The sequence below is a fragment of the Rhinolophus sinicus genome, chromosome 14 (assembly GCF_057876585.1).
Source record: "Rhinolophus sinicus isolate RSI-liver-muscle chromosome 14, RSI-T2T, whole genome shotgun sequence".
Classification (NCBI taxonomy): Eukaryota; Metazoa; Chordata; class Mammalia; order Chiroptera; family Rhinolophidae; genus Rhinolophus; species Rhinolophus sinicus.
This window is the reverse complement of record NC_142514.1, coordinates 102,072,362-102,086,999: the sequence shown is the minus strand read 5'-3', so window position 1 is coordinate 102,086,999 and position 14,638 is coordinate 102,072,362. Positions and strand designations below refer to the sequence as shown.

The 14,638-nt window shown below is 49.8% G+C and overlaps 1 protein-coding gene across 3 annotated transcripts in view; it reads right to left on the bottom strand.

Moving 5' to 3' along the window:
• The window catches only part of FXYD6 (FXYD domain containing ion transport regulator 6), a 37,908-nt gene extending 25,506 nt beyond the window's left edge, over positions 1–12,402 (bottom strand). Inside the window, exons 1-2 of one of the 3 annotated variants that reach the window (XM_088791436.1) lie at positions 12,057–12,402; positions 2,896–3,018 (exon numbers count right to left, since the gene is read on the bottom strand). The gene's annotated coding sequence lies outside the window, so the exon portion shown is untranslated. Of the gene's footprint in view, positions 1–2,895; positions 3,019–11,899; positions 11,947–12,056 lie in introns of those variants that run through there. The other 2 variants (XM_019716195.3, XM_019716196.3) reach the window with 2 other exon arrangements.
• Between the last annotated feature and the right edge of the window lie 2,236 nt (positions 12,403–14,638).

The following is a 14,638-nucleotide window of genomic DNA, read 5'->3' as shown; positions in this document are numbered from 1 at the left end:
GGGGAAATGCACCAGGGTGGAATGCGGGATAGAAAGTCAAGAGACAGCTGCTGTCCCTGGGAGCAGTATCTCCTGCCCCTCCCTGACTGCAGGGCAGCTGCCCAGTGGAGGACAAGGTCTCTGCTGTCCAGGCAGCCTGCTGGACAGGGTCCGAGAGCCGGAGGCCTAGCCCTGGAGGGCTCCAGGCACCCCACCCCGCTGGCCAGCATGCCCAGTCTTCCTCCTGACCCAAAGTGCTTCCAGAAGAAGCCACGGCCTCTCTCAAGGGGCCCCTCAGTGTCTCTCTAGGAGAGCTGAGCCCTGAGATGCATAGGCAGGGCCAAGTGGACTTCTGCAAAAGTGGTTGCGCCCTGTCACTCCTGCCTCCTTGGGTTTAGGAGAGGTCAGGGCAAGATCTATCAGCACAGGGACTTGTTCTTCAGGCCTGGATCCTCGAGTGTACCTGTGGCTGTCATACGAAAAAGGGGGAAACAACTGGGTTTTGTATGTTCCACTTCCCACCCCGCTCCTGTTCCCTGCCCATGGTGGCTAAAGGGAATGATGACGGTGGTCACAGTGATGTACACCAACCATCTAGAAGACACCTTACTTAGCAGAAAACTTGACAAGCTAGCTCAAAGGAACATCACAAGTATGGGTGATGCTGAGTATCACTGCCATTTCACAGATTAGAAAAGGTGAGGCTCAGAGTTGTGTTACTTGCCCAAGGCCCCACAGCTAACAACTGCCTGGCTGGCATCAGCTCCTAATTCTGTGGATACCAAATGCAACACTCTTTCCACTCTTTCCTACTGCCTCCCTGGCAAGTGTGGCTATGCGTGGGAACTAAGGGAAATGAAAATGCTGACCTGACTCAAAACCAAGCTGGCCTCACTGGATGGTAGTGTTGTTACCCAGGACAGGGGAGAGAAACCAGGCTGAGAATAACCCAAACAAAGTTAAATAGCTTTACTGAACTTTGGCATTCATTCGTCATTGTTTTCTTTTCTCAGCTTCTTGCCCAACACTGCTCTGTCACCAAGACTGGTGTTAGGGTAAGGCTGGGGCCCTGGAGCCCCTCAGGAGGAGGGAGGAGACCTGGAGACCTGGCCTATCTGTCAGCCATTGCTGGACCCCAGCTGTACACAGCCCAGCCTCAGCATCACCAGGCACTCATCTCTCTCCTCAGCCACCACGCGCCCCACAGCAGCTGCTGGGCACCCCACTGCTCTCTGCCCAGCAGAACACCAGCACATTTATTCTAGGAGCTGAACAGTCCCAGACCAGTGGTCGGTGGTCCTGCCCATTGGAGCTTGGCTTATAGGGGACGCCAATAAAACTACTAACTCGACAACTGGCAGCCTTTCAGATGGGCTGGCAAAATGCAGATCCCCCTTTTTCCTGGTATGGCTCAGAATTAGATTAGTGTGGAATTGAAATAAAAACCACTCCTACTCAAAAATATATCCATACCCATAAAAGAAGAGATTTTTACATTTCACCAAATGCTTTTTTAAAAAGGTAAATACTCCAATCCTAACAGTCATTTATATCTTGGCCTGAGTTATTTTAATCTGATTGCTTTCCAAACAGCTGAGAGTTGTCTGCATTTAGGTGGATAAATTGGTGGAGAAAAGGAGGGTAATTTTGGAACAAGGTATAATTTTGTAAAGAATGGCACCATTATGGTTCCAATAACCAAATTAACAAACATTTATTGATGGCCTGCCATTGTCCGGGAACCTGGTGCATCACTGAGGGCACTGCAACGGGACAGTCCCTGCTCACGGAGCTTGCAGTCGGACCAAGCTTACAGTTTCCTGCCTCCCTCCCAGTCTCCGTGCTGTGTATGTGGCAAAGTCCTAGCCATGCTTATTCTTGCACTATCTCCACAGTCTGGTCTTTCCCCTCCATTGATCACTCTAGTTCAGAACCTCATTATTGCTCTCCTGGCTGTTGCAGCTTACCTGCTACTGCATGAGTAATCTACCCAAAGGATATTCTGATCACTTCCCTCCCAAACACAAATGTGTTCACAATGCTTCGGTATCCTATGTATTTTTTAAAACTTGAAATTTTTTATTTTGGTATATAAATACCTCTAAGTCTATTCCTTTTCTACCCTTCTAGTATTTCCTCCCATTACTTTCAGCTGTGTCTCCTGCCTTGTGTGAATTGATCTCCATGCCTTTATATATTCTCTTCCCTCCACTTAGAATGCCCTTCGCTTCCATTTATTCCAGTTCTCAACCCTGGCTGCACCTTAGAGAGCTATTTAATAATAAAATAATCATTATAATAATGACACCTGTGGATAAACTAAACCCTATTAAATTTTAAACTCTGGGGGTGTGGCCAAGGCACACTGAATCTCCCCACTGATTCTAATGTGCACCCAAGATTGAGAAATGTTATCTTTGTCCAAATACCACTCCAGCCCGTTCTCTGAACTGTATACCTCTTTCTCCAGACTCGAGAAGCACCGATTGGCCTGTCATTAGCACTGATTGGGCACGTACCACATTCTGTTCTATTCTCTCTAATAAGGTTCCCCTAGCTGACAAGTTTCTGTGCTGCCCCATGACTTGGAAGAGCTCGGGTCATGCAGACAGCCAGTGAGCACTGCTTAACAGATTGATACGTTGTTTTTTTGTCTCAAGGAGTGAAAAGAGCACAGCTCTAATCACTAGGCCCTGGAATCATGCTGGAGGCTGGGAACTAAAAGGGATTGAAAACCCAGAGTTGTCAACATCAACAGTGATGAATCACACTAATAGTACCCTTGATGTGATGTGATGTGATGTGATGAAAATAGCACTTCACCTCTACGATCGTTTTACCCCAAACCCATAAGCCCAGTCTAATCATGAGAAACACATTAGACAAATCCCAATTGAGGAGTGTCTTACACTATACCTGTTCAATCCTTCTCAAAACTGTCAGGGTGGTCAAAACGAAGGCAAGTCTGAAACTGCCACAGTAAAGAAAAGCCTTAAGGACACATGACAACTAAATGTATGTGGTATTCCAGATGGGCTCCTGGAACAGAAAAGGGACATTAGGTAAAAACTAAGAAAATCAGAATAAACTTTGGACTTTAGTTATTAATAATGTGTCAATATTGGTTCATTATTTGTGTGAAAAATAATATAAATGGAGTAATTTCCAAATGGAGCTGGAGCTACCATTCCAGAGAATCTGCCTAGCATGTCTTACTTCTAAAATCTTTGGAATGTTTAAACTAGAGGAAAAGACCAATTGGACCAAAGCAACACTGTATTCCAAACAAACAACTATCTGCAAAGCTAACAGGAAAGCAGACATTCTGACTACCGGACTGAAAATTAAAGACATCCTTTAGGATTTGCATCACCATGTATAACTGAAGAATAACTTAGTTTACCTGCACCTATAGGAATTCCTTTCTTGACTTACCAACACCGATAGAAATCCCTTCCTTCTGTTCTGTGTAGTTATCCCCCTTCTCTTTCTCATAAAAAAGAAAACCCTTGCCTTCACCCCTTAATAGGAACCCTTTGGGTTTCTGCCTGAATCACTGCTTCCTGAAGAGCTATTCTTTTGGGTCTCAAATAAAAGCTTGTTGCCTTTCACTTTGGCCTTTTATTTTTAGGTCAACATTTGTAACAAATGTACCACACTTGTGTTAAGTTAGCAATAATAATAGGAAAACTCTGTGTGTTGGGGCTGGAGTATATTGGAACTCTGTACTATCTGCTCAATTTTCCTGTAAATCTAAAATTACTTTAAAAGGGTGTATTAAAAAAATAATTAAAATTTTTTAATTCGTTTAAAAATAAAAACAGTCCCCCAACCCCATCCCATCACCTTCCTGGCAAGCAGTATGGAGCCCTGTGCTGTGTCTGATGTTCTGTAATAGGGGTTGAGCTTCTATGATTCAGAACTACAGAGCCAAAGCCAGCAAAGGCTTTTAAAGCTGCCTTTTAAAGCAAGTGCTTTGGGCACAACAAGAGATCATTGGTGGATCTTTGTCCTCCAGAGGAAACGCAAGGTGTTCCCTTGATTTGCATTTTAAATGCCTATCAAATAAACTATTAAACCTCAATTATTCTGTTTAATAGCCTAACTTAAAATTATTGGCCCCCTTACAAAGTTCCAGAGAGGGGCTGATGAGCCAACAGGACTCAAAGCCAGGGACTAAGGACAGAGCAGAGGGTGTGGACATTCTAGTAGGCGAAGGGACACTTGACTGAATTCCCCATGCTGCTCCAAAGACTGATGGACAGTGTAGGAGCAGGGCAGGGTGCCTCTGGCCCAGATCTTCACTGCTGACACCTCCTAGGGTCCCCTCCCACTGGGTCCTCTCTTGTCCTGGGACCCTCAGGCCTGTCGGGGACTCCCTGAGTAACCCCATCACTGGGTCTGTCCTACTGCCCTTCATTCATGAAGGGGGATACCCTGGGCCCACAGGTCCCATGACTCAAAGCTGTTTCTCTAGAGCCTAGAACCCATCCAGCCTGGCTTCACAGTGGGAGTGAGAGGGACAAAATTTCTTTATTATGTAGGTCACGCGGGGGACCCTGCTCGCTATGCCATTTGTCGTGCAGGGTGGCCTGCGGGGTCTCTGGTCCCGCTCCCCACATAAGAACGCAGGATATGGCTAGGCCAAAAAGGAACACCCACGGAGCCATAGGTAGGGGGGACTCATACCACTAGAGTCTCACCAGAGGCTGGATCCACATGACCTGCAACCTGCTGTCTGCTTCTCTGCCTGCCAATCAACTGACCGACTGACCAACCAACGCAGCCGCGGCAGTTATATCAGTGGCTAATTGGCTAACTGGTTACAGCTGATGGTCAATTAGCCACAGCTGACGGCCATCTATTACCCGAGTCAGCACCTTTCCACGTGAGGCCGAGAGCCTAGAAACTGCTCTCTGGGACTCTGTCCCCACAATGTAGCAGAGGACTTATTATTTTAACCAGGAGGCATCTTTACGTTTAATATGGAGTGATTTCTGGGGAAGGGAAACATGGTCAGAGGAAGAAAAGAACTGACCATGAAAAGAAATAAGGCCCTTTCCTCAGAAAGGGAAACAGAATTCACAAATCACAAACACAGGCCTGTTTTCTAGAAGTCTCCCTGGAGACCACAAGCTGGCCTACTAGAGTGGGCACAGTGCCTTGCTGCAACCCCACTGTCACTGCCAACATCTCTCAGCCATCATCCCGTGAGCTTCTTTTCATAACAGCCCTCAGAGACAGGCTCATAGAGCAGTATTGTACGGCCAACTCCAGCACAGACTAATGATACAACTTGCCCAGAAGTGAGTCAGGGAGCAGGACCTCGGCCTGCTAGCTGTCCCAGCACAGGGGCCCAGTCCCCTGCCCCCAAGGAGATCTGAGGCCAGTTCCAGGGAGTCTGGTTGGCGGGAGGCACTGCACAGAAGCCCCAGCTGGGGCCCCAGTAGACTGGGCAGACATTAGCACAAGTCAGGCCAGCGATGGGATCACCTCCTCCACATGCCTGCTGACAAAGGTCCATTCAAGAGAGGCCAGAGAAGCAGCCCCAGAGACAGAAACAGAAACTTGGAGCAGCTGCTGGGGCCAGAGGCCCAGGGGCCAGGCCCACCCACCCTAGCCACAGCCATACCACAGTAAGCAGGTAGCGTATCAGGCCCCCTTACAAAACGTCTGTCCAACAGCCCACCTCCCTGAAAGCACAGCTCTGGACTGCATGTTTGAGCCTGCAGAGTACTTTGCACACATTCACTGTCTCGCTTGGGAGTGGGTGTGGCATGGGGATGAACCCTGACGCATGGGACCTGCATACCTTAAAATATGCCCTACCTCTAAGTGGTAAGGGTAGATGCGAGTGCATGCATGGAGGGCTTACCTGACCTTGCTTATCACTACTTCAGGAAACAGCCTCCTGCCATATGCCTTCATTCTCCCTATTTCCACAGAGCCAAGGCCCATACCTCTTTCAACATACTGCGGTCACTAGTGTGTGTGTGTGTGTGTGTGTGTGTGTGTGTCCCATCAGACTATGAAGGAATTCCTTGGGGGCAGAGGCACATTCTAAGCATCTCTGGATCTACAGAATTTAGCATAGTGGCTGCTCAATAAACGTTGATGACTGAATGAATGGGTGCTTCCACCTCATTATCGCTTTAAGTCATAATCCAATCTAAGCTCAGGACAACCCAAGGATCTGTATCGTATTTATAAAGGAATTTTATAATTTTTTCAGTGCTCCCCTCCCCCCACTTCCTCACCTCTCTCTAGGTCCCAGTAAAATCCCAATCACCAAAACGCTACCATGAATCAGCTCCCTCCGTTACTTCAGCCCTTAAGCATCTCAAACCTAAGATGGAGCCAAATTCTTAGTTTTAGACTCTACCAAAGGAACTGGGCATCAGAAGGAAGAAATGTACACGTTAGAAATGTGTGGTGTGCGCTTGGGTATGAGCGACGGGCAGAAGACAGCTTTGAAGGACAAGTGGGTTTTCAACACCTTCTAGTGGATGAGGACTCTTTCCCACATACGAGGTCTGACAATTAAGTTCGAGAACTTGTTGCAACGATGTTGCTAACCTATTTTTGATATCAGAGGATTATTCATTATGAATTTGTACCAACTGGACAAACAGTTAGCCAAGTTTCCTATTTGGAATTGCTGAAACGGCTGCGTGAAAAAGTTAGACAGCCTGAACTTTTCACCAACAATTCATGGCTCTTGCAACACGACAATGCACCAGGTCACACAGCACTGTCTGTGAGGGAGTTTTTAGCCAGTAAACAAATGACTTTATTGGAACACCCTCCCTACTCACCTGATTTGGCCCCTGATAACTTCTTTCTTTACCTGAAGATAAAAGAAATGTTGAAAAGAAGACATTTTGATGACATTCAGGACATCAAGGGTAATATGATGACAGCTCTGATGGCCATTCCAGAAAAAGAGTTCCAAAATTGCTTTGGAGGGTGGACTAGGTGCTGGCGTCAGTGCTTAGCTTCCCAAGGGGAGTGCTTCGGAGGTGACCACAGTGATATTCAGCAATGCGGTATGTAGCGCTTTTTCTAGGATGAGTTCACGAACTTAATTGTCCGACCTCAGATGCACATGCTCGTTGGGCTTACGCCCTGTCTCCAACGGCAACAGAGCCAGGCCCTGTCTAGGGGACAAGCGGATTTTGCCTTTAAAGAGGTAAGTGGGGGTAGCAGGGAGAAGGTGTGGCTCTAAGTAGCTAAAAGGCAAGCACAGCAGGCCGTACAGCATTCAGGGGTTCAGAGAAGAGGAAAGTATGTCTGTTTACCAGGAATCAGGAGAAGCTATTTGAAAGAATGAGGCAAAGCTATCCTTTGCCTCAAAGGATAATGTAACAACAAAATATCATTCTAATAATAACATGTCATTGCTATCATTATTATTATAGCAGCTAATATCTACTGAGTGTTTACTATGTGCCAGGCACTATACAAAGCTCTTTATAGAGCTTACCCTGCCCAATATTCATGCTCATTTGACATAAGAAAACTGAGGCTTAGAAAACTTAAGAAAACTGGCAAGCATCAGTTAGCGCCCAAGTGTGTGTATCTCCACAGGCCACCAGCCCCTAGTCAGCAGGCTGCAGGGAGAGAGCTCATTCCAGAGAGGGCCCGAGTATCAGCAGAGGGAAGGAAATAGAGGCTCAGATGACCATCCAGAGAAGGTGCTTGGGGGACAGCTGCAGCCAGTTTACAGAGAGCCTTGAGTGCCAGTGCCAGGCACCTGTCCCTATTAATAGGCAATGGAGAGTCACGGGAGGTCTGACATAACTGGACCTAACCCACAGGACCAGTGGGGAAATGAATTGAGGTTGAAAGAATGGAAATGAAGAGGCCATCATAATGGTCTGGGTGAGAGACTGCAGCTGGGTGAGGTGAGAGAATGTGTGGGAACCTGTGAGCACATGCCTCTGTGTTAGGTCTGCAAGATTATATGTGTGTGAGAAAGGGAAAGCTTGTGCAAGGGTGAGTGCGCATGTCAGTGAGTGTGAGGGGGACCTTCCCATTGAAGACAGTTGCAGAGCTTTCCTGGTAGGAGGTGGGGTGAGGTAAGCAGGGGAAGAGAAGAAGGGACAAGACAAATCAATTGGTCTATCTGAGCAGGAGGGCTCAGGTGAACGAGAAAACACCATTGCACAGCTCTGGGGGCTCTGAGAAGCCCACATAGCCTGGCATATCAGAGGGACTCAATTAACATTTGTTAAAATGAAGCATGAATGAATTTAAGATCTTGGCGTCGGGTCTCTTCAGAGGCCTGGCTTTGCCCTCCATCTGTGTGGGGGTCACTGTCCTTCCAACAGATCTTCCCTCATTCCTAGCCCCCTGCATCCAAGATCAGATATTCTGAGCTAGAATAACCACACTCCCAGGGCCCCAGCCTCCTTCCTGGGCCTTGTGTCCCTGCACTTTTTTCTAACAAACATGTTCCTGTGTGGACTCCAAGCAGACTTCATACTTTCCCAGATCAGGGTCTCCCCTCCTCCCTCCTATTCCAGAGCAGAGAAGATGCTGCCAAATTGGTTCCAAGCTTTTATCTGAGCTGGAGATATCTTGCTTCTCATCATGGGCAGAGAGAACTGACCAGCACCTCCTGTCGCACTCTCCATCTGGCCAAAGGCTCTCCGTCCAGAGGATTTCATAGACCCACCAAAGGATGGCCCTGGATCTCCTCCTCGCCACGATACACCTCTTTCAAGACTCCTCCCAGCTCCAGTTTTTGTCCTGGCAGAACAGACCAGGTAGATAGACCACAGTGTCCAGGACAGGGCAGCTTCCCCAGCCCGAGGGATGAAAACTTGGTCTCACCTCCTGTCCCACTGGGTGAAAAGGGAGGTTTTCTCTGGAGTAACTGAGACTGGACCCTTTCCTGATCAGCTCAGCTACAACCCTGTTTTATGAAATAATGAGTACGATTTGGCACCTAGAGAAAAAAAGGGTCTCTTCCAGATTGAATAATGTACAAAAATTTAGAGTAAGAAATGCCTTAGAAATCATGGAATCTAAATCTCCCCAAAACAAGGCATTATTGACAGACATGGAAATAGACAGATGTGGAAATAGAAGTCTAAAATCTTGAAGGCTTTCAGTTGTTTAAGATCAGTCTAAGCCATTTCTGGCTTTCATCAGAAGCCCCGTTCGCATCCAAAAGAATATCTGTGGAATAAATACACTTGCCCTTGGGGCGGAACCTGGACTAGAACCTGGGTCTGTGCCTCCAGGCTCATAGCCTTTATGCTACAGGCTCTGTGCCTCCTGGGATTGTGCCTGTCATGACTGTTTTATTTCCTCCAGGGCACTCCGGCAGAAGCTGGTGGGTGATTTGTTAGACACTGAGTCCTGGGGGCTGCCTGGCACAGTCTGCCATCCAGATGGCAGCCACCTAAAGCCAACAGGACTGGAGGGGCAGAGGAGTGTGTGCTCTGACTTATGGGGGATGTAGGTGGGCTAGCCGGCCTAAGACTACGAGGAGTTTCCAGGATCTAGAGAGGTTCCTTCTCCCCACTGCCCCTCCTTGCCACACCCTCCAAGAAAACATAATGAAGCAGGCTCCGCACCCACACGTGGACCCACACAAGGACACACTTTGGAAGGGACATACCAGTCCCTGCAGGGTTGCTGTCAGTGGGGAAAAAAAATGAAAACAAAGGCAAGAGATGTGGGACAGGGGAGTATGGGGTCACAAATCCTGGCTGAACAGTCAAAAGGCCCCAGCCACTACTGGGTATGTGTACTCAGTTTCCCTAACTACATGATGTCCTGTTGGATGTTCCCTCAAGGCCCCTTCTGGCTGAGAAATCTGGGATTCAGAGGTCAGGGGCTGTGCCTTCCTCCTCATCTTCAAGTGTCCAGCAACTAACACATAGTAGGTACTTAAACGAGTTCACTGAATGATCAAATCAAATGGTTCCTCAATCAGTCCAAAGATCACCTAGAGGCCAGGAAAGAGATTCTTCCCTCCGGCACTTACCACCTAACCACCATAGAACACACTGGTCCTAGAAGAGCCCTGGCAATCCTGGAATCCTTTGCAAATCTGCTTCCTCTCCTAGGTGCACAGATGTGGTTGGAGGAGCCAAGCAGGAAAATGTGCCTGGAGGAGACAGGGAAGTCTGGGCCCCAGACAGGAGCAGAGCCTTATGTGCACTTTCTTAACTCATCTGGCTCCATTCCTTCTGCAGCTGTCTGGCTTCCCTCTCCTTCTTGGCCCTCTTTCCCCCTTTGTCTCCTCTGTCCTCCTCCACTCTCCTTGCACAGTCACCTTTCCTGCCTCCTCTGTGGAGGCTCAGAGCCTTCTGCCCTGAGTCCCAGAGTGCCTGATCCTCTGTTAGGCAGGAAGACTCCTGCAGGCTGGGTAGAGATTCCTAGGAGCCTCAAGCTATCTCAGGGGCAGGGCAGAGAGAAAGCAGCAATGGAGAGATGTAAATTCTCCCTCTGAGACTCCTGAGCCTTTCCCTATACGCCTTGGCATACAGCCAGATAAGGCAGAAAATGCTCTCTCTTCTAGCCTGAGCTCTGTTTAGAAGTACAGTGTGTATGCGTGATGCGTGGTGTGTGTGTGTTGGGGAGACGACGGTACGTGTTATTGTTGGTGTGTGTGAACATACACAGTATGATGGCAGAGTGTATTAGTAGCACTGCAGGTGGTGTTGTGGTGAGGTATATGTGTGGTGTATTTCGTGTGTATATAATGTGATATACATGTATGAGTGGTGTGTTTATGGAGTGTGTGTGCCGAATAGGATATACGTGTGGTGTTTGTGTGCAGTGTGGTACGTCTGTATTTGTGTTTGGGAGTGTTTGTGATGTGCAGTGTGGGAGGTGAGTGGAGTGAGTAAGGGGCCATGTCAGTTTGGGAGCTAGCTACCCAGAAAAGCCAGGGCCAACCAGTATCTAGGCAACCATGTTGGGGGGAGGGGAGGAGATATGGAGGTGAAGAATGGGCAGGAAAAGGAGGGAGGCTGAGAATTGAAGAGGCGTTTCCATGGCAACAACCAGGCAGGTCACGTGCAAAAGGCTAAGTTACAGAAGCGAATATACACGTCCACAAGTACACAACATGAGGGCACCTGGCCCCCAGAGTGGGGGTCCTTTCACAGGGGACACAGGCTGCCCACTGATCCATCTCCAAACCTGGAAATCTGGGCCCAGCCGGAGAGTACCATGCCAAGGACACAAAGGAAGTGGAGATAGGGGCCACCATGGTGGGGGAAGCCTCAGCGGCCTCAGCCCCGCACATATGGAGGTTGGTAGCAGGGACCTGGGTAGGCCCATTTCTCCAGCACAGCTGCTCCCTGCTCCCACCCTTGGGTGCTTTCTCTATCAGCCACCACTTGTTAAGAGCCAGAAGCAAGCGCCAGGAGCCGCGGGCTGCTCTTCCAACACTCCCCGCAGAAGCCCAGCGAGACACAATGGGGGAGGTTCTGCCAGGGCCACCCCTGCTGGGGAAAGGAGCTGGACGTGAGGAAAGGAGGGGATGAGGGGGCGGGGTCAGGGCCGCCGAGAAGAAATCGGTTCTGAATAAACAAGGAGAAAAAAATCGATGCTGACACTCTCGTGAATCCCCATGCCCTGGAAACCCCAGCCCTCCTTTTCCTTCCTTCCGCCGCCCTGCCAAGCCCTCCAAACCCCAAACCAGCAAGTTCCATTTTGTATTGCTCATGTGTCCACACTCACATCCCCATGCTCTACTCAGCTTCCAAGTAACAAAGGGAAGACTCCCCCCGGATACAGAGTGGGTGCAGCCCTTTCCTCTTCTCCTAAAATCCAGAGCCCCAAACCCGGCAGCAGCAAGCCGGTGCCCAGTCACCAGCTTCACCCCCACAGCCATGACCTGCCTCCCTCAGAGGCCCCTCTCCCGTTCCGACGTCCACCTCCTCCTTTACATACCAACCTGGTTTCTGCTGCCCAAGGGAAGCTGCCCAGGAGGACCGCTCACACCCACTGAAACAAACAAACCAGGCAGCTCCCCCGCGCCCTCGATCTTTCCCCACCCGAGGCTCTTCTTCCTGGAAGAAGAGCCCAACTTTGCCACCTCTGCAGCCGCTTACCTCCACAGCGCGGTCCCCTCTGAGACGATACCCCGAGGACGAGCCTAGTCTGGAGGAGCTGCGAGTGGCGGGGCTAGGGCAGGGCGGTGGGAGAGGCTTTCTCGGTTTTCCCGCCTCCCCTCCCACGAAGGGCTGGGCTGGGGGAGAGGCGCGTCCTGAGGGGGTGGGGAGCGGTGGGCGGGGCTCGGCCGGGCTGCTCTGGGGACCGTCTCCGCCGTGTCGCGGTCCGCTGGCTTCTGGGTAGCATCCGCGCGCAGACCCCTCTCCCCTCGCCCTGCGGGCCCTCCGGCTCCTAAGTCGCCGGCTCTCCCACGGGCAAGGGAGGGATTGTTTCAGAGGGCGGCCACCTCGGAGAAGCAACAGGAGCCTGCCGCCGAGGGGGCGGGCTAGCGCCAGCGCAGATTTGCCACCAGCTGTTGCCTTTTGGTTTTCCTCTGGTGAGGGTGGGAAGGGAGCGAGACAAACACAATGACAGAGCTAGTGTCATTCTCAAATAGTAAACTGAGGGGAACGGAAAAATCAGAGAAAATAACCCAGCACCAGACAGAGCAACCCACGTTAATTGGAACCTCGGCAATTAAGGGGAATGTGCACCAAATGCATGAATGGCTGTGTTGTAGGCACGCGAGGCAGCTCTGCTCGTAGTTGTCATTTCAGCTAGAGCTAGGTGCGGTGCTGGGAGTGAGGCGCTTGCCCCAACCACAGATTTGCCGCCCAGAGCCCCCTTTTCAAAGCCCCCCCCCCCCAACCTGGCCCTGCCAGGCCTCAGTACTGCGCCCCCCTCAGCCCACCCCTCAGGGTCCAAATTCAAGGTGGCAAACTGAATTTGAAGATTTAAATCCTACCTAATTCTGCACTTGATCTTGAGCAAATCACTGAAGGAACTCTTGAGCCTGAGCTGCCTCTCATGTGAAAATGGCTCTGACAACACTGATGTCCTGGGAGGCTTAGCCTAGCACTCAGAGTGAGTGCTCAATGAACCGCTGTCATCTTGAGCAGATTTGTAGGAAGGGAAGAGGCCAGGCACTGACAGAAGCCACAGAAACACAGCAAGTGCTGGCCACTCAGTTGGTAGCCAGGAAGCCATGCTGCCTGCCATGAGGCTGCCCAGCCTGAGCCAACATGGGAGCAGACAGGATGAGGGGTGACTCCTGACAGAGGCTGGGATGTCCAAGCCTAGGCAGGGCCCCAGGGACTTCCTTACAGACCCCAAATCCTGGGACGATGGGTACTACTAAGAAGAAATCCAGCCTCACCTCTAACACCCCAACCCTGGGCCTCCATTTTCTCATTTCTACAATGAAGGAGACGGACCAGATAACACTGAGGCCCCTACCAGCTCGAGCCCTAGATTATTTAATTATCTTAATAGATGGTCAGGTCTTAAAACCCCAAGGCTTTACACATTTGGAAGCCATAAATGGCTACTAACAGAGTGGGGGGCACCACTCAGGGAGACCTGGGGAGGACAGCTTTGATCCCTGTGACTTTACATAGACTGAGTAACCTTTCTGTCCCTGTCTTTTCCTCTATAAGCTGAGAACTTGGTTACATTGTCCTTCTCCCTCTTCTTTTGCTCTAGGTGAGACAGATCAAACTATGCCACTTGCCAGGCCTATGTCTGTGGGCAAGTAAATTAATCCCTCCCAGATGCCCTTGAATGCTGCCTGTTGGCCACCTCTCTGTGTAGCTTTCTGGAGTTCCAACTAGCAAGGACACGTCAAACTCAGGCTTTGCAAGCCTGTTAGGGCAAGGAAAGGCCATTGGTCAGAACTCCAAAGCTGAGCCACTTGCTAGTACCAGCCCCTTTCCTGCCAGAGGATTCCAAGGTATTTGGCCAAATTACTTCCCAGTTGCCCCTGCCTGACACTGCTGACCAGCAAAAGGCAGCAGAGGGACACCAGGAGCTACATTCACGTGGGGAAGGGCCATGCCTCTCAAATGGTGTTTCTTCCCAGTCCTTCCAGGGGCACTGCTGAAGGAGTTTGGGGTGACACAGTTATGAAGTCAAACACAAGCTTGTTCTAGAGGGAAGAAGAAACACATCTAGTCCCTACCCTATGAAACGTGGGCATGGGTTAAAAAAAGAAGAAAAAAGCTCACCAGCTGCTTCATTCTTTCAACAAATGTATTGATGTGAGGAGCTACTCTGCACGGAACCCTGGGCCAAGCTCGGGGGTTCAACACTGAAAGAAAAGAAGACAGGCTAATAGGCAAGATAGAGATTTATCAAATAGTCTCATGAATAAGTGTTCAATTAAAACATTGTTCAGAGTCCTGAGTGGGTAACATTTGAGAAGGAGCTAAAGGGTCAAGGAATATTAAGGGGATGAAGGAGCCAAGAATTGGAGTGACAAACAGGCTTGGGAAATGATTCTGACACAAAAAACAGAAGCAACATGTGCAAAGGCCCTGAGGCAGAAGGAGCATCGCCTGAAAGGGGCCACTGTGGCTCCTGAGCAGAGGAGACAGGCTGAAGAAGGAAGCAGGCGCCAGACCAGGCAGGCCTGGTAATCAGTTCCTGGGTGAATCCAACCTTTATCCAATCAGGACAATGGAAAGCCACTGAAGGGCATCAAGAA